This window comes from Schistocerca americana, chromosome X (genome assembly GCF_021461395.2).
Source record: "Schistocerca americana isolate TAMUIC-IGC-003095 chromosome X, iqSchAmer2.1, whole genome shotgun sequence".
In the NCBI taxonomy this organism is placed as follows: domain Eukaryota; kingdom Metazoa; phylum Arthropoda; class Insecta; order Orthoptera; family Acrididae; genus Schistocerca; species Schistocerca americana.
The window spans coordinates 139,763,930-139,784,914 of NC_060130.1; positions in this window are offsets into that span (position 1 = coordinate 139,763,930).

Consider the following 20,985-nt stretch of genomic DNA (forward strand, 5'->3'; position numbering starts at 1 on the left):
CAGCTACTGGACAGGGATTTTTGTTCGAGATATCTACGATATATTTTGTTTAAATGAGGGGTTAAATCAGGTTCATGTGGTACATAGTCTGACAGGTATTCCATCGGGCCATGGTTCTTAGTTCAATTTTTTCAACGCCACTGACGCTTATACAAGGTGTTCATAGGAGTGTCGAACACTTCGAGAGGTGATAGTACTCATCGAAACAGGCAAAATAACTCCAATAACCATGGATCTGGAAATGCATACTTTCAGAGTCCAATAAGCATGGGTCCAAAAATACATACTTTATGCGATAAACTCACGTTTGTAGGAGTTCAACGTGGCGTCCATTCATGAGAATGCACCCTTCTGCCCTCCGGTGTAAGGAATGACGCACGCTTTGAAGCATACCCGGTTGTTGTACCTGCTGGCACTCATTGAGGACGCGATCCGGTAGTGTTTGGGGTGGCGTAGAGCAATTCCTTCAAGTGTCCCCAGAGCCAAAAGTCTAGGGGAGTGATGTCTGGCCGGCCGCAGCGGCCGAGCGGTTCTAGGCGCTATAGTTTGGAACCGCGCGACCGCTACGGTCGCAGGTTCGAATCCTGCCTCGGGCATGGATGTGCGTGATGTCCTTAGGTTAGTTAGGTTTAAGTAGTTCTAAGTTCTAGGGGACTGATGACCTCAGAAGTTAAGTCCCATAGTACACAGAGCCATTTAAGTTTGATTGATGTCTGAGCAACGATCTGGTGAAGGAGTTTGGGCACACCAACCAATCCAACGGTCGTGAAACGTCTGCGTCAGATTTTCGCGCGCTTTGTGACGAAAGCATACTGGTGCACCATCAAGCATGAACACCATTCGTATTCGTTGCTGCAATGGCACAACCTCCAGCAAGGTAGGGAATACATTAATAAGAAACGTCCAGATAATGCGCCTCATTTAACCTCCGTGGTAGCACCTACGGCCCTATTAAGCTATTTTCAAGTACGCCTGCCCAAACGTTGATTGAAAATCGGTGTAGATGCCCTCTTTCCTGAACTGCTGTGGAATTTTCATCTGCCCATACATGCAGGTTGCAGAAATTCACAACACCATCTCTAGTGGTTGGCTCTGAGCACTATGGGACTTAACTGCTGAAGTCATATGTCTCCTAGAACTTAGAACTACTTAAACCTAACTAACCTAAGGACATTACATACATCCATGCCCGAGGCAGGATTCGAACCTGCGACCGTAGCGGTCACCATCTCTAGTGAACCCTGCCTCATCGGTAGATAAAATCTTGGATGTGAACAATGGATCTGTAGCACACTTCTGCAACAGCTATTGACAGAGTCGCCGTCTGCCACGGTCATCGTATGGCCTTAGAGCCTTAACCCGTGTTAGATGATATGGGTACAGCAACTGTTCATGAAGTACCCCCAAGATAAGAGAGTAAGACACGCCTTCTGCTGCTGGTTCCATGGGTTTCTTCCACCGAACGTACCACACGCACCTCGATGTCAGGCGTGCGGGCTCTGCAGGGCCTTCCACTGTCAGACTTCCGATATGCAAGGCTACGTGTGTTCCTCAGACGCTGGAAAAGTCTGCCGAACAGCTTATCAGAGGGCGCTCTGCGCTGTGGATATTTTTCAGCTACAGGGCACGGGCTCGCAGGCTACATCAGTTTGCTAAACCATAGCAGAATACTATATCCGCGGTTTCAACTGTCGAGTAGTAGGCTTCCATTGCTAACGAGTGGTGGAAGAGAGAAAATGTAAATGTACTACACCATTTGTGCGTACAAACAGCGCTATAACAGTAAACACATCAACCAATCCGCGTTTGGGAAAGATAAAAGACCGCTACGGTCGCAGGTTCTAATCCTGCCTCGGGCATGGATGTGTGTGATGTCCTTAGGTTAGTTAGGTTTAAGTAGTTGAAAGTTCTAGGGGACTGATGACCTCAGCAGTTAAGTCCCATAGTGCTCAGAGCCATTTGAACCATTTTTAGAGATAAAACACCATGACAAGTACTCAGAGTTGACAATACTGTACAATAACGCACACAAACAGGCCGAAAACTAACGTAGCCTATAGCACGAATCGAACCACACAACTGACTGCAGACTAATGGTGGGTAGAGTACAGGAAGTAAGTCATCATAATAATCCGCCGTCACATTTGACGGAGCGCCAATCGACTGTGCTACCAAGCATCACCCAGACCTGTCTATAAACACGTGTTTATCTCGCAATGTATGCGTTTCGGGACCCACGTTTATTGGACTTATTTTTCTTGTTTCGATGAGTACTACCATCTCTCAAAGTAGTCGCCACTTTTTTTGAACATCCTGTATATACAGGATGAGTCAGGAAGAAAGGTACATACTTTGAGGGGTTATAGTATTAGTGATTCTGAACAAAAACTTCACATGGACGTATGCCCTATTCCGAATGGTTTCCGAGATAGAACACATTTAATATCACTTTTGTACGTTTTTTTTTCAATAGCTCGAAACCCAGACCCTCCAGCGAAAACGTGTCGCAGTACAAAATTAAAATGTATTAAATTTCCTACAAACAAGGTCCTATTCATTTTTTTCACTAGAACTAATGGGTTGTGCGAAGAGAGTGCGAGATTGTTGAAGAACTCGCTCGCCGCGCATGCGCTGTAGCTTACGTAGTTTTTGTACGCCAATTTGAGGTTTACAATGTACCACAGTAGTGTAGAGCAAGTCGATACGAACAGTTTGAGACGGGACACTTGTGGTCTATCAAGTCGGGAAACTACCTCAAATTGGCCAACAAAAACTACGTAAACTACATCGCATGCGCGTCGAGCGAGTTTTTCACCATTCTCGCGCTCGCTTCGCATAAACCATCAGTTTTAGGGAAAAAAATGAATAGCACCTTTGTGTAGGAAATTTAATATAGTTTAATTTTGTATTGCAACACGTTTGCGCTGGAGGGTGTGGTTTTCGAGTTATTCAAGAAAAACGTACGAAAGAGATATTAATGTGTTCTATCTCGGAAACCATTCGGAATAGGGCGTACGTCCATACGAAGTTGCTTGTTCAGACTCACTAATATTATCATCTCCCAAAGCATGTGCCTTTCCTCCTGACTCACCCTGTATTTCATCTTTCGTAATACTCCTGGATTTTCTTTTGTGAAGTAACATTTGAAAATGGAGTTCAGCATGTCAGCTTTTGCTTCTTTACACGCAGTTTCAGTTTTTGTCTTACCCACAAGTGTCTGAACACTAACTTTGGGGTCACTAACGGCTTTCACATGCGACCAGAATTTCTTCCGGTTTTGTGACAGATCTTTCGATAATACTGGAATCTGCTCCTGTAGCCTTTGATACCTTCACGCATGGCACTCTTCACAGCCAAAGTCGTTTCACGCAGCATATCTCTATATTTGTTTTTTACCTAGTATGCAATGGTATGTTTCTTTGAAAGTTTCTACACAGTGAGTTTATACTATGGAGGGGCCTTCCCACCGTGAACTGTTCTAACAGACACATAAATTATCTATCTTTTGAAATTTGAGGCACAGTTCTTCGACATGTTCCTGTCCAGAGTTACATGTTTCAAGCTCCTCACTGAGATATGGCACAAGTGTCTCTTTATCTAGTCTTCTGAACATATAAATGTTTCTACTTGTTCAAGTAGCTCTTTGAACTTTGGTAATCACGGTTGTTACAAATGCGTCACGGTCACTGATACAAGTTTCGATACGGACATCCTCAAAGTGGTCAGGTCTGTTTGTTGCTACTAGATCCAATATATTTCCATCATTAGTGGGCTTCCGAGCTACCCGTTCTAGGTATTGCTCAGAGAGGCATTTACTCATTTTTCATATGATGTCTTGTCATGCCCACCCAATTGATTGTTGGGCTATGAAAGTCTCCTCCGATGATGACAATATGGTTGAGGAACTTGCGTACTAGCGAACTTAAGTCTCTTCTAAAGTTCAAATGGCTCTGAGCACTATGGGACTTAACATCCTAGGTCATCAGTCCCCTAGACTTAGAACTACTTAAACCTAACTAACCTAAGGACATCACACACATCCGTGCCCGAGGCGGGATTCGAACCTGCGGCCGTAGCAGTAGCGCGGTTCCAGACTGAAGCGCCTAGAACCGCTCGGCCACAACAGCCGGCTTCTTCTAAAGTTTTCGGTTACTTCTGGGGGTGAGTCTGGTAGTCGATAAAGAGACCAAGTTATAAGTTTATGTCCACCCTCGATACTGAGTATTATCCAAACAATCTCTCATGCAGTTTGAATTTTTATCCCAGTGGATTTAATTTTCTTGTTTGCACTGACAAATACACAAACTACATTTTCCATCAACTTATCGTTTCCATAGGCATTCAAACACAACAGGTGAAGTGAGTCTTACTAGCTCAGTTTCTGCTTCAGTGGAAGACAGTGGGTAGGACTCGTTGGATATAACACTCTGGGTTCTTCCTGGTCTCTGAATTCCCTGCTCGGGGCGCCTGGCCCTATAATCGACACGGCACTCATACTCGAGTGGATGAGTTATCACAGATCCTGCGCTGCCTAAACAGGAGACAGTATCCACAGGGGATGGTAGCGCTTTCGGTACCTTGGCATTTCTGGCGTATAACTCTAGGAAGACATCAACACACATCCGTTCACAGGAGCTTTCAGTCGCTTGACAGTATTCTGGGCGATTTACAGCTGTTTACTGCCATCAGCTACCTCACCTTTGAGAGGAGCATTCGTAGTGAGGTTGCACTGTGGCTGGTGCAACGCTTTACAGAACAGTAACAAGTACCTTCAAACTAAACTTGCTGAGTCTCTTTTAATTTATGGGTCTTTGTGGCCTTTCCACTTCATATCGACACGCATTATTACTCTCAGAAATTTTCTCTTGTAAATGCTCTTAGTTGTGGCGTATTAATCCTATATTCAGAGGCGACTACATTATTTGATGACATACACAACTTTATATTTCTCTGACATTCTTAGTACCAGAATCTAAATTTTTCGAGATATTCCTGGATGTTACTACATTTTCCTCTAAAAAATCAGCGTGAAATTGCAACTTATACCCTTATAACATGAACAGCAGTACTCTATCGCACTTATTCGGGACATGACCGAAAATACACCACCTGGCAAAAATGTAAAGCATCCAGAAGACACGATCGAATGTCAACACTACTTTGTACACGTACACACCAGCAGCGAGTATGTAACTGCTTAGAGCTGCATTGCTCTGTTTTTTTTTGTTTTGGTTTTTTGGGCGCAAAACTGCTATGGTCATTAGCGCCCAGTCTGAGACTTATTAAAAGGTAAAAAACGAAAAGGGAAACCAGCAGCAATGGGAACGAAACTCAAAAAATTGGAGAAACTAAAAGCAGATTGAAAGCTTAAAAAACCACTACAGAAAGGGGTTGGTTGTCCCCAAAAAGAGCTTCAGATGACTGACGTCATCTCACTGGCACTAATAAACTCGAGAACGCGATCGGCTGAGCGCGTGTCATCTGCTAAAATGGACGATATTTCAGGCGACAGCTGTAGACGGGCGCGCAACGGAGTAAAATATGGGCACTCAAGTAAAAGGTGTCTTACCGTCCACAGCTGAGAGCAGTGGGGACAAAGTGGGGGAGGATCGCCGCTTAAAAGATGTCGATGGCTAAAAAGACAGTGCCCTATCCGGAGTCTAGTTAAAATTACCTCCTCCCGACGACGCGTTCGGGAGGAAGAGGTCCAAGCACAGGGAAGAGCTTTCACGTCCCGCAATTTATTATGGGGAAGTGTCGACCAATGTGGGTGCCGTAAAAGAACAACACGACGACATAAAACACTCCGTAGATCGGCGAAAGGAATCGTGCGAATAGCTGGCCGAAGAAGAGAGAGTGCAGCCTTGGCCGCTGTATCGGCCGCCTCATCTCCACAGATACCAACGTGTCCTGGGATCCAGAGGAACGTCACCGAGACGCCCCCCAAGTGGAGCAAGTGGAGGCAGTCCTGAATCCGACGGACCAGAGGGTGGACAGGGTAGAGAGCTTGGAGACTGAGGAGAGAGCTGAGAGAATCTGAACAGATAACATACTGTATCCGCTGATGGCGGCGGATGTATTGGACAGCCTGGAGAACAGCGTAAAGCCCCGCAGTATAAACCGAACACTGGTCGGGAAGCCGAAATCGATTTGGGGTGTCGCCAACAATATAGGCACTCCCTACACCAAACGATGTTTCTGAGCCATCAGTGTAAAGAAATGTGGCTTCCTTCATTTGTGCACATAGAGCAGAAAATGCCCGACGATAAACAAGTGAAGGGGTACCATCCTTGGGAAACTGACAAAGGTCACGGAGCAGGCAGGTCCGGGGACGGAGCCAAGGCGGTGCTGTACCCCAAGTTGTCAAGAAAGTTTTAGGAAAGCGGAAGGAAAGAGAATGGAGCAGTTGACGGAAGCGGACTCTCGGTGGTAGTAGGGAGGAAGGGCGGCCTGCATACCCTAAATCCAAGGAGGCGTCGAAAAAAATGTCATGGGCCGGATTAGCAGGCATGGAAGACAAATGGCTAGCATAACGACTGAGAAGGACAGCTCGCCGATTGGACAGCGGAGGTTCAGCAGTCTCAGCATAAAGGCTTTCCACAGGGCTGGCGTAAAAAGCTCCAGACACTAAACGTAATCCACGGTGGTGGATACAGTCGAGACGCCGAAGAATAGACGGCCGAGCAGAGGAGTAAACTATGCTTCCATAGTCCAATTTCGAGCGCACTAAGGCGCGATAGAGGCGGAGAAGGACCACTCGGTCCGCTCCCAAGGAGGTACCATTCAGGACACGGAGGGTGTTGAGGGATCGCAGACAGCGAACCGAAAGATAGGAAACGTGGGAGGACCAGCACAGTTTTCTGTCAAACATAAGACCCAAAAATTTAGCGACGTCCGAAATTGGAAGGTTGACAGGTCCTAGATGTAAAGAAGGTGGAAGAAACTCCGTACGACGCCAAAAATTAACACAAACGGTCTTACTGGGAGAAAAGCGGAAGCCTGTTTCGATGCTCCAAGAGTGGAGGCGATCGAGACAGCCTTGAAGACGTCGTTCAAGAAGGCTGGTCCGTTGAGAGCTGTAGTAGATCGCAAAATCGTCCACAAAGAGGGAGCCCGAAACATCAGGAAGGAGACAATCCATAATTGGATTTAGGGTAATGGCAAACAGTACAACACTTAGCACGGAGCCCTGGGGTACCCCGTTTTCTTGGGAGAAAGTACGGAAGAGAGTAGTGTTCACCCGCACTTTAAATGTGCGCTTTGCCATAAATTCGCGAAGAAAAAGGGGCAACCGACCGCGAAAGCCCCAAGAGAACAGTGTGCGGAGGATGCCTGTCCTCCAACAGGTATCGTATGCTCTCTCCAGATCAAAAAATATTGCTACTGTTTGGCGTTTCCGGAGAAAATTGTTCATGATATAAGTGGCGAGAGCAACAAGATGGTCAACTGCAGAACGATGCTTTCTGAAACCGCATTGGGCAGGTGTTAAAAGTCTGCGGGACTCCAGCCACCAAGCTAAACGGCAATTTACCATACGCTCCAAATCCTTACATACACTACTCGTGAGAAAAATGGGGCGATAGCTAGAGGGGAGATGTTTGTTCAAAAAATGGCTCTGAGCACTATGGGACTCAACTGCTGTGGTCATAAGTCCCCTAGAACTTAGAACTACTTAAACCTAACTAACCTAAGGACAGCACACAACACCCAGCCATCACGAGGCAGAGAAAATCCCTGACCCCGCCGGGAATCGAACCCGGGAACCCGGGCGTGGGAAGCGAGAACGCTACCGCACGACCACGAGATGCGGGCGAAGATGTTTGTCCTTGCCAGGTTTCGGAACAGGAACGACGGTAGCTTCCCGCCATCGTCTGGGAAAAGTACTGTCGGTCCAATTTCTATTATAAAGGCGAAGGAGGTAACGCAGACTATGGTATGATAAATGCAGCAACATTTGGATGTGGATACCATCCGGTCCTGGGGCGGAGGAGCGAGAAGAGGAGAGTGCATGTTGGAGTTCCCGCATGGAGAAAACAGTATTGTAGCTTTCGCGATTTTGAGAGGAGAAAGCAAGAGGTCGCACTTCCGCTGCACGTTTCTTCGGGGGAAACGCTGGCGGGTAATTTGAAGAGCTCGAAATCTCAAAAAAGTGTTGACCCAATGAGTTAGAAATTGCGACGGGGTCCACTAATGTATCATGCGCGACAGTGAGCCCAGAGACCGGAGAGAAACTAGGCGCGCCTGATAACCGTCGAATCCGACTCCAAACTTCCGGGGAGGGAGTGAAGGTGTTAAATGAGCCAGTAAAGAAGTACCAGCTTGCCTTCTCGCTATCTCGGATGACGCGACGACACCGCGCACGGAACTGCTTATAGCTGATACAGTTGGCCAATGTAGGATGGTGTCTGAAAACGCGAAGAGCACGTCGCCGCTCACGTATTGCGTCACGGCATGTCTCGTTCCACCGAGGAACTGGGGGGCGCCTTGGCAATTCGGAGGTGCGAGGTATTGAACGTTCCGCAGCTGTAAGAATAACGTCTGTAATATAAGTGACCTCATCGTCGACGCTAGGAAAGTGACGGGCATCGAATGTCGTTAGAGACGAAAAAAGTGTCCAATCAGCTTGGGCAAACTTCCATCGTCTCGGACGCATATATGGCAGTTGTGACTGCAATCGAAGGACATATGGAAAGTGGTCACTCGAGTGTGTATCAGCAAGGGCGAACCATTCGAAGCGCCGAGATAGCGGAACAGTATCGACCGAAAGGTCCAAATGGGAGAAATTTTACGTGGAGGCAGACAAAAATGTAGGGTCCCCAGTGTTGAGGCAAACAAGATCCTCTTGGTGGAAGACGTCTAGCAATAGTGAAGCCACGCGGACAAGGATGTGGAGATCCCCAAAGCGGGTGGTGGGCACTGAAGTCCCCAACCACCAAATAGTGGGGCGGAAGCTGACCAAGAAGATGAAGGAGATCAGCTCGTGCCATTGATGTGGACGATGGAATGTATACAGTACAAAGAGAGAAGGTGTATCCAGAAAGGGAAAGACGGACAGCGACTGCTTGGAAGGAAGTGTTTAAGGGGATTGGGTGATAATGGAGAGTATTATGGAGAAGAATCATGAGTCCTCCATGTGCTGGAGTGCCTTCAACAGAGGGGAGATCAAATCGGACTGACTGAAAATGGGGGAAGACAAAGAGGTCGTGGGGACGCAGCTTTGTTTCCTGAAGACAGAAGATGACCGGCGAGTAGGATCGTAATAGGATCGTCAATTCATCCTGATTGGCTCGAATTCCGCGGATATTCCAATCGATAATGGACATAGGGTGGACAGAAAATTGAAGAATGTGACCAAGGTTGCCGTCAACTCAGCGACTGCTCAGAGCTTGCGACCGACAGCGTGGAACGGCACTCAGCCGAAGGCAGAAGATCCTGATCCATAGGTTGTTCAGGAGCAGCTCCTGCCACCAGCGATCGGCCGGTTGATCGACCGCCAGCAGTGCGCCTCGGCGACACAGAAGACGGCCGAGGGCGGCTACCGCCAGGTGGTGCTGTAGATGAGAAACGCCGTGGCGGAGAAGGACAGGAACTGGGTTTCTTATTAGCCTTCTTGGAAACATGATGTTTAAATGAAGGAGGAACAGACGGTTGTGAAGTTGGGGTACGTAAAAAATCTTCACGAGTATGCTCTTTTTTGGAAGTCTGGGTGTCTGACTTTTAGGATCGAGATTTAGCGGAACCCGATGAAGGGTGAGCCATAGATGGAGCAGGCGAGAGTGGGATGGTTGAACAGGCGATCTTTGCGCTGGCCGATCTGACGACCGTGTCACTAAAGGTGAGATCACAAGTCTGCGTGGCCGCCTCCTTTGTTGGCCGAGGAGAGGCAAGGACAGTGCTGTATTTTCCTGTCTGAGGTATAGTGGGCTTTCGACTGGCGAATAATTTTCGAGCAGCAAAGATCGACACCTTTTCCTTCACTCTGATTTCCTGAATGAGCTTTTCGTATTTAAAAATGGGGCAGTCTCGAGAGTAAGCAGTGTGGTCACCTATACAATTGATGCAACGAGGGGATGAAGGTGGACAAGCACCCTCATGGACATCCTTGCCACACGTAACACATTTGGCCGGATTGGAACAGGACTGGCTGGTGTGATTGAACCGCTGACACTGATAGCAACGCGTAGGGTTTGGGACATAAGGGCGAACGGAAATTATCTCATAGCCCGCTTTGATTTTCGATGGGAGTTGAACTTTGTCAAATATCAAGAAGACAGTACGGCTTGGAATGACGTTCCTGTCAACCCTTTTCATGACTCTATGAACAGCCGTTACGCCCTGGTCAGACAGGTAGTGTTGAATTCCCTCGTCAGAGAATCCGTCAAGGGAGCGAGTATAAACGACTCCACATGAGGAATTTAAGGTGCGGTGCACTTCCACCCGGACAGGGAAGGTGTGGAGCAGTGAAGTACACAGCAATGTAGAACTGACTGTTTCTAACAACAAGGTGCTATTCCGTAATCTGGAACAAGACTTTACAGGACCTGCAATTGCGTCGACACCTTTCTGAATAATGAAAGGGTTGACCGTGGAGAAGTCGTGACCTTCGTCAGAGCAAGAAACAACAAGGAACTGTGGCAATGATGGAAGAACTGTCTGTGGCTGAGACTCAGTGAACTTACGCTTGTGAGCAGACATAGTGGAAGATGAGGAAACCATTGCGGAAGAATCCCCCATGATTACCGGCGACTCCGATGGCGCGCTCCTCCCTTGGGGGGGGGGGGGGGGGGGGGCGCCCTCTCTGAGGGCACTCCCACCTTAGGTGATTGTTCACACCTCAGGTCACACCTCCCGAGAAACGGACGGATGGACCAATCGGCACTTTCGGAAGGTATCAGCTCGGGTAATCGCCCCTCCCTGGGCCTGGCCGTTACCAGGGGGTACGTACATGTCCTACCTGTCTACCTGGGGCGGGGAATTACGCGTTACCCCGTCACCGGTTACGCATGAAAATGCGTGGGTCGGCCTTCAGACATGCACAGGGAGGAAGAAAGAGAAATGGAAAAACAAAGAAAGGGAAAGGAAAGAAGAGAGGTCTCAAACGCCACAGCGGAGAAAAGGGTAAAGAGAAGAGGTAAGAAAAAAGAAAGGACAAAGGAAGGATGAAGACATGCAAGCAGAGAAGGCGAAGAATTTGTCACATTTACGAGTGTCCGTCTCCGGACGTAGGTACAAACCATACTCCCAGAGAGGGAGAAAGGGAAGGAAAGAGCCAGAGGTGAGGGGACGGGGGGCGAAGATGGGGGATAGGGAAGGATGCGGTAAAGGAAGGTATGTAGCCCGGAAAGGAAGGAGGGCCACATTAGCTCGGGGTCCCGTGCTCGCTACGCACGTTTCCACAAAAGAGTTGTGGACCCCCTGGGGGGGCATTGTGCTCTGTGACGGGTATTACGGCCACCACAGTGCATTGGTGCTGTTACCAGGTCTAGTAGGGTACCTAAAGGGCTCGAACAGCGTCATATGTCTTACGATCACTAAGAAGGACTCGGAGATGACGCGTAGTCATTATCAGTAATAGACGGAATTTTAAATGGGTCTCATTGTGGATCTCCATTTGGCCGGCTGGTCGAATCGTGCAATATCCGGAAGACAACGGCCCGATGTTGGACTTCATGGGAACGTGAGGTCAGCCATACATGTCGTCAAGGCCAGGTATACTCGTCTCCAAGGCTTTGGTCGATCACATCTGAGTACTACAACGGAGGATCTCCGTACTGTACACTGAGCACACGGCATGCTCTTCACTACTGCGCCTGCCATCCGAGAACATGTAATGGACTCCCTGAAACGTTTGTGTCGTGCTACACCATTGGTCGGAGAGCAGCAGCAGTCGTGCTACAGGATTATCGTCCACTACGCATTGCGTCGTTAATACCGAAACACAAACGGCTGCGTCTGGGGTGGTGCCGTGACCACGAAGCACGGACTACTGATGAATGGCGACACATTTTGTTCGGCGATGAATCGCGGTTCTCGCCCATCCCGTATGTCCATCGTCGGCGAGTACGACGGCGACGTAGGAAGAGGTCCCATTTTTCCAAAGTTCTGCATAGGCACAGCGGTATTGCTCTTGGAGGTATGGTGTGGTAGCGGCCTTGCCGCAGTGGTAACACCGGTTCCTGTCAGATCACCGAAGGTAAGCGCTGTCGGGCTGGACTAGCACTTGCCGAGCGCTGTTGGCAAACGGCGTGCACTCAGCCCTTGCGAGGCGAACTGAGGAGCTACTTGATTGAGAAGTAGCGGCTCCGGTCTCGTAAACTGACATACGGCCGGGAGAGCGGTGTGCCGACCACATTCCCGCATCCAGTGACGTTTGTGGACTGAGGGTGACACGGCGGCCGATCGGTACGTTGGGCCAACGTGGCCTGTTCGGGAGGAGTTTAGTTTTCATGGCGTGGTAAGTCAACGGGCATGACTTCAAGTCACGCTGGAGGTCCACAACGAAATACAATGTAAACATTGCGGGACATTAATCCTGTGTATTTTAAGTTTTTAATATGTTTATGTTCCTCCAAATGCCGACGCCACGGTGTATTTCATGTATGTTAAAATACTTAACTATTTTTAGATGTAGTATATGTCTGTGACTAAAACCACATATAGCAAACTTTGGTGGTTTCGTGATACCGTTATTTAAATACATTGAAGCTGTGCGGTGCTGTTTACAGAAAATACTTTGATGACTCCATTATTATTGATTATTACTCGCTAATCTCCGAGCGGTTCAGCGTGCACCTCAATGGGTTTGTGTAGTACTAGAATGGAACTTCTGAATTGATAGTATCGTTTGAAGTTGCGATACGAATTCTAGGGAAGTATTACTAAGCGTACTGTTGTGGTTTTTGAAGGGCGAAAAATCTTCATTCTTCGTGGGGTAGAATTTAATGAATTTGGAGCAAATGATAAATCCCACCTAAACCAACATCTCCTCCTTGATCCGAACGTTATCATACGTAGCAGCAGGAGATATGAATTATTGAGGGTAAATATTATCCATTTAATGGGTTAATTTTTTTTGGGGGGGGGGGCGAGGGGAGGAAGTTGTTATGACTGGTTATGCAATAATGAGAATAATAATAATAACAGGTCAATTTTAATCATCAAAATGTTCAAATATGTGTGAAATCTTATGGGACTTAACTACTAAGGTCATCAGTCCCTAAGATTACACACTACGTAAACTAAATTATCCTAAGCACAAACGAACACATCCATACCCGAGGGAGGATTCGAACCTCCGCCGGGACCAGCCGCACAGTCCATGACTGCAGCGCCTCAGACCGCTCGGCTAATCCCGCGCGGCTTTAATCATCAAATATCTTGTTTATGCAGTAATTGTTAAATACGCATTAGCGACCTTGGACCTTGTAGCATAGCTTAACGCTCCCGGTGACCCGTACCGGGATCGAATACGCGCGATGGATTAGACAGTTGGTCCAGTACACCGGCCAGTCTGAGAGTTGATTGAAAGAGGTTTTCTCCGCTGTTTTAGGCAAACGCTTGGCACATCCGCAATCAACGCCTTATAAAATGCGAAACGCAACAGATGAAATCTGAAAACACACGGAACAAAATTTATGTGTTTCACGGTCAGATGGCGCACACTTCCCTCGCATAGGTTAACTGACGACCGCGGCGACAGAAAGAGCATCCGGCTACATAGTTAAATTGATATAAATTTTATAAATCATGAAAAACAGCAGAACCAATATGGCGGGATAAACGCTAAGAGAGAGAGAGAGAGAGAGAGAGAGAGAGAGAGACAGACAGTCAGAAAAATTTCATATTCACTGGTAGCGCATAAGATAGTCTCAGCGTAAGCTAGCGTCCCAAAATATGCCATATCGGCTGTGAATTTGCTTTCATAAACCGGAGGTGTACGAAGACCGAGCCTGGGTCTTACACGAGTAATTACGGACAGAGCTGCTCATTAGTTTTCTCTCACAAACCCATAATGATGGGTTGCTTCCAATCAAAAACATAACCCAAAATATTAACGCTGATCGAAGGCAGTCACTTCACTACAGTGGAATGTAGGCACGTGGGTACATGCCAGGAATTTGCTTTCCGTCAGTAATGAAGATATATTGTAGCCATTTAGCATGAACATCCTCTTCGAGGAACCGTTGGAAAAAGTGAATTAAGATAGGAGGGGAAGGAAGGAAGGGTCGAAGCGACAATGACGTCGTTACAGGCTGGAGAACGATGTGTAAGGAGATGGTCCTGATTTCTTTCCGGGGGATCAATGCTACCACTTTCCTTAAGCCACTTAGGGAAACACGGAAAACCTTGTCCTAGATATCAAGATGAGGATTTGAATCGTTGTTCTTCCGAATGCGGGAACTGAATGTCGACTATAACGAATCTGAGTGCATTTTTTCAATATTTCACTGCCAGGCTGAAACATTTTCGTGTTTCCCTGGTGTAAGTAAGTTAAATTTATTTGCACGTAGTTTAGCTTGAACTACAATGGAAAATTTATGGACTTCCAGCATACTGGATTAAATGAAGGCAAGCAACTTGCGTTAACTAGTTCGATATAGAAACAGCAAAAGAAGTAAGATCGTCCAGTCAGACAAAACAGTATTTTCCGAAGTAGGTAATAAACAGCGTTAAGATTGGGAGGGTACACAGAAAACAGGTTTAGAATCGAGTAGATGCAGTGGTGCGAAACAATTCGCGTCCACGACATTTCTTTAAAGGATGACCAATGAAAACGATTGTATTTCCATGTCTGCTTTCGTATACGTAATTGCAAATGTTTTGTAGAAGACCCACTGCAATCGCTGTACGACGATTAAGAAGCCGGATATCGTATCACGCAGACTAGTTTTAGCAACTAAAAACCAGTAATCCGCGAGTCTGAATCGAACCCTCGACTTGCTGCATGTTCTCCCGAAACGCTATCCACTGCATCAACTGCACAGCACTACTGCTATATTCTGACAGAGGTAGTTATAGTTACCGTACACGTGATTACAGTGTTGCCAGATTGCCGATCTTTAACGTCCATTTAGCCGGCCCATGTGGCCGAGCGGTACTAGACGTTACAGTCTGGAACCGCGCGACCGCTACTGTCGCAGGTTCGAATCCTGCCTCGGGCATGGACGTGTGTGATGTCCTTAGGTTAGTTAGGTTTAAGTAGTTCTAAGTTCTAGGGACTGATGACCTCAGATGTTAAGTCCCATAGTGCTCAGAGCCATTTGAACCATTTTTTTAACGTCCATTTACTGCCCGAAAATTGCGCAGTACGAACTTTTGTGACAGACATTTTTGTACTGCCAGTATGTGAGGAATTGGCGGCCAAGTCCGAGTGCGCTCATTTTCCTTCACCCTGTAGAAATATAATTTAAGCATGTAGCTGTATTATACTAACACACTGACATATTACAACAAGAAACGTAGTTGTAATTTCATGGCTCTGAGCACTATGGGACTCAACTGCTGAGGTCATTAGTCCCCTAGAACTTAGAACTAGTTAAACCTAACTAACCTAAGGACATCACAAACATCCATGCCCGAGGCAGGATTCGAACCTGCGACCGTAGCGGTCTTGCGGTTCCAGACTGCAGCGCCTTTAACCGCACGGCCACTTCGGCCGGCCTTGTAATTTCATGATACATTAAAAATAGTAACGTTACTTTGCAGGGATGAATACAAGTGCAATAAGCTAAAGTTTTGTAATGACAGCTGTAACACGACCTGTTATAATATGTAGGCATCAGATCAAAACTGAAAGCCATCAAATAAAGAGAATAAAAATAGTGACGATTTCTACTACCATTCAGTACTTAAGCGCAAAACAGTTTTACTAATTTGACGAGGCACTGCATGCAGCGGCATGCCGGGGTCGTCTACAGTGTACGCTGCTGTGAGGCAGCTGGGTGCGTGGGCGCGGGGGGCGAGACGCCGGCACACACGGGGCTCACCCTCTTTGTCTTCGGCCTGTCAACACGTGACGTTCCCTCCCTCGAGAAGCCGGAGGCCGTGCCGCCTCTTCGTACTCCCTAGCTGCCGCCAGATACCTACCTTTAAAGTTTAAATCGCTACGGAAACTACAACACTGATTCCAGAGGGACTAGCGTCAGGACTCCCGCTCGCTTGTAGAACTAGCATTTTCGAAGTCATAAACAAGTTTTAAAAATTTTCATTTTCGACAGAATTATTCAGCCGCTCTTTGTAAATCACAAACGAGAGCCAGTTATCTCACAGCTGCAACAATAACAGTGCACTGTGGTCTAACCCCTACCGTGCGATGTACTACAGTAATAAGGTGTGTGCGTTCCCACAGCGCTTCTTACTGTATCCGGAAGCACGTACTTTTTTCCTATTTGTTAAACCGTCATATGAAGCCAGCAGTCTAGTTACCTAATGCTGCCTGTAAGTATGCGGACAGTTTCTGGAGGAAGCAGACAAACGTTAAGAAGCGACAAAAATTTCATACGCCGCAGGCGCTTATTCAGGGTCCAGTTGTTTTCCTCACCGCCACTTTTAACATACCACGAATTTGTAAGATTTCAATACTAATTTTTTGTGGAGGACCGTTGCCTTCATCTTCCCTTACTGAGCTTCATATGGTTTGCTGGGTGTACCTCTGAATTCACGACCCGCGTCGGATTTACTGTTGACAGCATGTAGGTCGTGCTGTGCATATGCGCCTTTACACGGCTGGGATGTCGCCAGACAGGTTAGCGCAGGTTCAAAACAATCCTGTGTCAAATTTAGCTTCCATGTTCTAGAATTTCTTGCATTTTCGAGACTTTTAGTTTCCATGCTGTTGTCTTGGCAGAAGAGCCAACACCGTGCTACGAGGGGAGGCCGAAATGCACGCGTTTTAGCTCACGCAGGCTGGCGTGAGGAGGGAAGAACTATACTGACGTGAGGTCTGGAACATGACAAGGAATTAGAATTCAGAAAGCGGACGTAAGTAGTTTGATACTTAACTTTAATTTATTAATGATGAACGTCGCTCTTGACGGTACATGATTCACAATATGATCTTGTTTAGAATACATTGTTATAGTAACTGAATATGTCGCCTTGCTAGGTCGTAGCAAATGACGTAGCTGAAGGCTATGCTAAACTGTCGTCTCAGCAAATGAGAGCGTAAGTAGACAGTGAACCATCGCTAGCAAAGTCGGCTGTTCAACTGGGGGCGAGTGCTAGGGAGTCTCTCTAGACTAGACGTGCCGTGTGGCGGCGCTCGGTCTGCAATCACTAACAGTGGCGACGCGCGGGTCCGACGTATACTAACGGACCACGGCCGATTTAAAGGCTACCACCTAGCAAGTGTGGTGTCTTGCGGTGACACCACACATGCTGCTTGGTGCTGTGAAATTTGGAAATTGATATATGCAAAAATACGAGGGTTATTCCAAAAGTAAGGTCCGATCGGTCGCGAAATGGAAACGACTATGAAAATCCGATAAAGCTTTGCACAGATGTGTTGGGTAGTGTCTCTAGTATAACCCCAGTTAGCATCACGTCGCTCTTCTCATTTCTGAGCTCGCAGTGAGTGCGTAAAGATGTCTAGAAAATAGTGTCTGCCGCCAAGTACGAGGGCCTGGTGAGAAATTTCGCCTGAAGCTATGCAGCCAACATTACATAACTGTCGTGCTGTTTCGTCTTCACGACAATTCTCAGCCGCATTCTGCAGGGGCAATGAAGATGCTCCTGCATCGTTTTCAAATGGAAATGTGAGATTACCCACAATACAGTCCGCAATTGTCTCCCCCTGAGTTTCATCTCTGGTCACATGAACCGCTGTCTTTGAAGACAACATTTTGACACAGACAACGAGGTGTAGGCCAGCGTGGAGAATTGGCGGAAAGCACTGGCGGCTGCCTTCTATGATGAGGCTATTGAAAAGTTGGTACAACGCTATGACAAAAGTCTAAGTCAGAACGGCGACTACGTAGAGAAGTAGCTGAAAGGTGTAGCTAATTGTTACAAGTAAAACATTTCTGATGTTCACTGTGGTTTCAATTTGGCAATCAATCGGACCTTACTTTTGGAATAACCCTCGTATAAACCTTTCTACTGTACTCACGCATGGGTCAACGTTCTCGGTTTGTCAGTGAAAGACTGTTTACAGATGATTCGCGCGTTTCTTTTTAAACGAAGCCCCCTTTTAACTCAATGCACTATGACCAACGTTTTTCCAATAATCAGATTTAACCCCAATGTGCGTTTCTGGAAGATCTGCAAGGTACTGATCTCAGGCTGCCAGTAACTCTTCGTTGGATTGAGAAAGTGTTCCACCCACAAGTATTTCTACATACAGGAGTAGGTAAAAGTCATTGTGAGCTAAATCTGGTTAATGGGATGGCTGTCCCAACAAAGGTTATTTTAGTTCCCTCAGTTTAGAAATTTGAAAAGCGTCTGTAATTACCTTTTCTTTAGCTGTCCAGGTCTCTTCACGTATATTTTTGCATCCTGTTGGTTAACAAGACGCACCTAAAAATTGATAGCTATTGTTTTATGTTTTATTTTTGCTTCCTAGGAAGCACCGCCCATGACCTTAGAGGCAGATATAATCGACCTCAGTTTTTTTTTGTACGGGGCTACCAGATACTATCGACTGTTTAGTTTGCTGATCGTCTCTGGCGTGAATTGGTAGCCCCACATCTAATACACAGTAACCACTTTGATGAATTATTTCTGAAACGGCTAAACATCGCTAAGAAATTCATTGTGACGTTTATTTTTGGCCAGCGCTCAATTAATGCGGCATCCCTCAAGTAGGAAGCCTTATCACAGTTAATGATTTATATAACATTTTTCTTCTGACGTAACCGTACGTACTGTGTCATCTATCACGCAAACCACGCGCCGCATTGTACACTTTCTCCATGTTTTTGTCTGCAGCTGCAACGTTGGGGCCCGCATCTCGTGGTCGTGCGGTAGCGTTCTCGCTTCCCACGCCCGGGTTCCCGGGTTCGATTCCCGGCGGGGTCAGGGATTTTCTCTGCCTCGTGATGGCTGGATGTTGTGTGCTGTCCTTAGGTTAGTTAGGTTTAAGTAGTTCTAAGTTCTAGGGGACTTATGACCACAGCAGTTGAGTCCCATAGTGCTCAGAGCCATTTGAACCATTTGCAACGTTGGGACTTTTTTCGCGCAGATTATCGTCATGAAAATGCAGCCACGTTTGAATTCACCTGTTCATTTCTCACTCGTTGAAAATGAAGGAACAGACGCTTTACAGATCTTTCCGGTGTTCGAGTGAATTTCTCATGTTGTCTAACTGTCTAAAACAATGAATTATGTGAAGTCATACAAACATGTACCAACAGACAAAAGCCGACATTTTGTTGATTTCAACGCCATGTTTATGCTAGACCCAGTAATTTTCAGTTCGCTCTCGTATTAACATGTGCTGGGTGGTATCAATATATGACCAGTGATTCATTCGATGCACCTAAATGAAACCTTCAAGAATGTGAGCGATGACAGATCTGAAGAAATTAAGGCACCGTAAAGCTGCGCTGTCAGCGGGGTACTTCACGAGCTGCGAGAACATTCTGCAAGTCAAGTTTACTTCGCGAGTTGCAACTTAAGAGTAGTGGGCCGTCATGCTGAACGCCTCTTACACTCGAATGATGGTGCGCTTGCCGCTTTGAGACTCGCAACAAGTAAGCAGGTGTTCTGCTATATCGGCGAGTAGCCGTATAGTACGAGTATATCAGCGCACGCGTCAGAACCCAGGAGAGAATCCTGTGAAGCCGCAAGACGGTAGGGCCGCCTACGAAAGAGAACACGAAACCAAGCGGTAGCCGAGCTAAACACGGTTGACTGACGGCGGTCAAGGTACAGACTGGGACGAGCCCAAAGCAACCTATACAATAAGGATGAGCAAAGGAAACCTTCGCCACCACGGTGTCGACGGGCGAAGAACAAAGAGAGACACAATCCAAAACGCAGCCAGAGAGAACGAACAGCAAAGCGAAATTGTTATCGAAGTAACCAACAATATCGGGCGCGAGTACAGGACTGACTGACGGCTCTTTTCTTTTTTGGTGTGTGTAATAATACTGAAGTCTTACCGCGTTAGGAGTCTTTCCTTCTTGGATAGGTGGTAGAAGGAAATTTTCTCTTTATTTGACACTTTCAGAGGGGATGGGCACTCAAGGGAGTCCTTAACACCTCTGGAATCGTAAATGTAGAAGGCCGGAACAGTCTGTAAGTGTTTCACACGGAGAGAATCCGCAAGTGGCCTAAAGAGGTGAAGTCCGAAGGAGCTGGGTCTGGGATATAGGGTGGATGATGTATTTGCAGTTTCTGAGACTTATCTATGGGCGTAATCTTCCGAGTTAGAGATAGATTTCTGTTGAGTTCTTGACATATCGAACACGCTGGAAACGATTTGAGTTTGTTCAGAATCTTCACATATACCTCTGAATGAGTGGTCAGCCCCTTTAACAATACATCCACGAGAATGACACCATCATTATCCCAGAAGACTATCATCATGACTTTGTCAGCAAAAGGAGGTGCCTTGAATTTCTTCTTGTTAGGCGAACGTGGGTGGTTCCATTCCAGTGACTGCATTTTCGTTTCCGGCTTAAAGTGATGCATCCAGGTTCATCACCGGTAAAAGATCTCTCCATTGCCCTCAAGCTAATCCAATACTTCAGATGTAATGGCTTTACTATGAATCTTGGGGTCAGTTGTGAACTTTCTTGAAACCCATCTTCAGCACACCTTTGAGCCTTAATCACTGCACACGCACTTCCAATGCTCACCAGTAGCTGTAGTTCCAATGGCCGAATGTTGATGCGCCGACCTGCCCGAATACTGGCATCCACGCGATTGTCGGGAACTGTGATTGTGACAGGACAACCCGAACGCGCCCGATTATGGAGCTCTGTTTCCGCACTTCCTGACACTTTAATTCGCTTTAATCATCGCCCAACAGAACTCCTGTCAAAT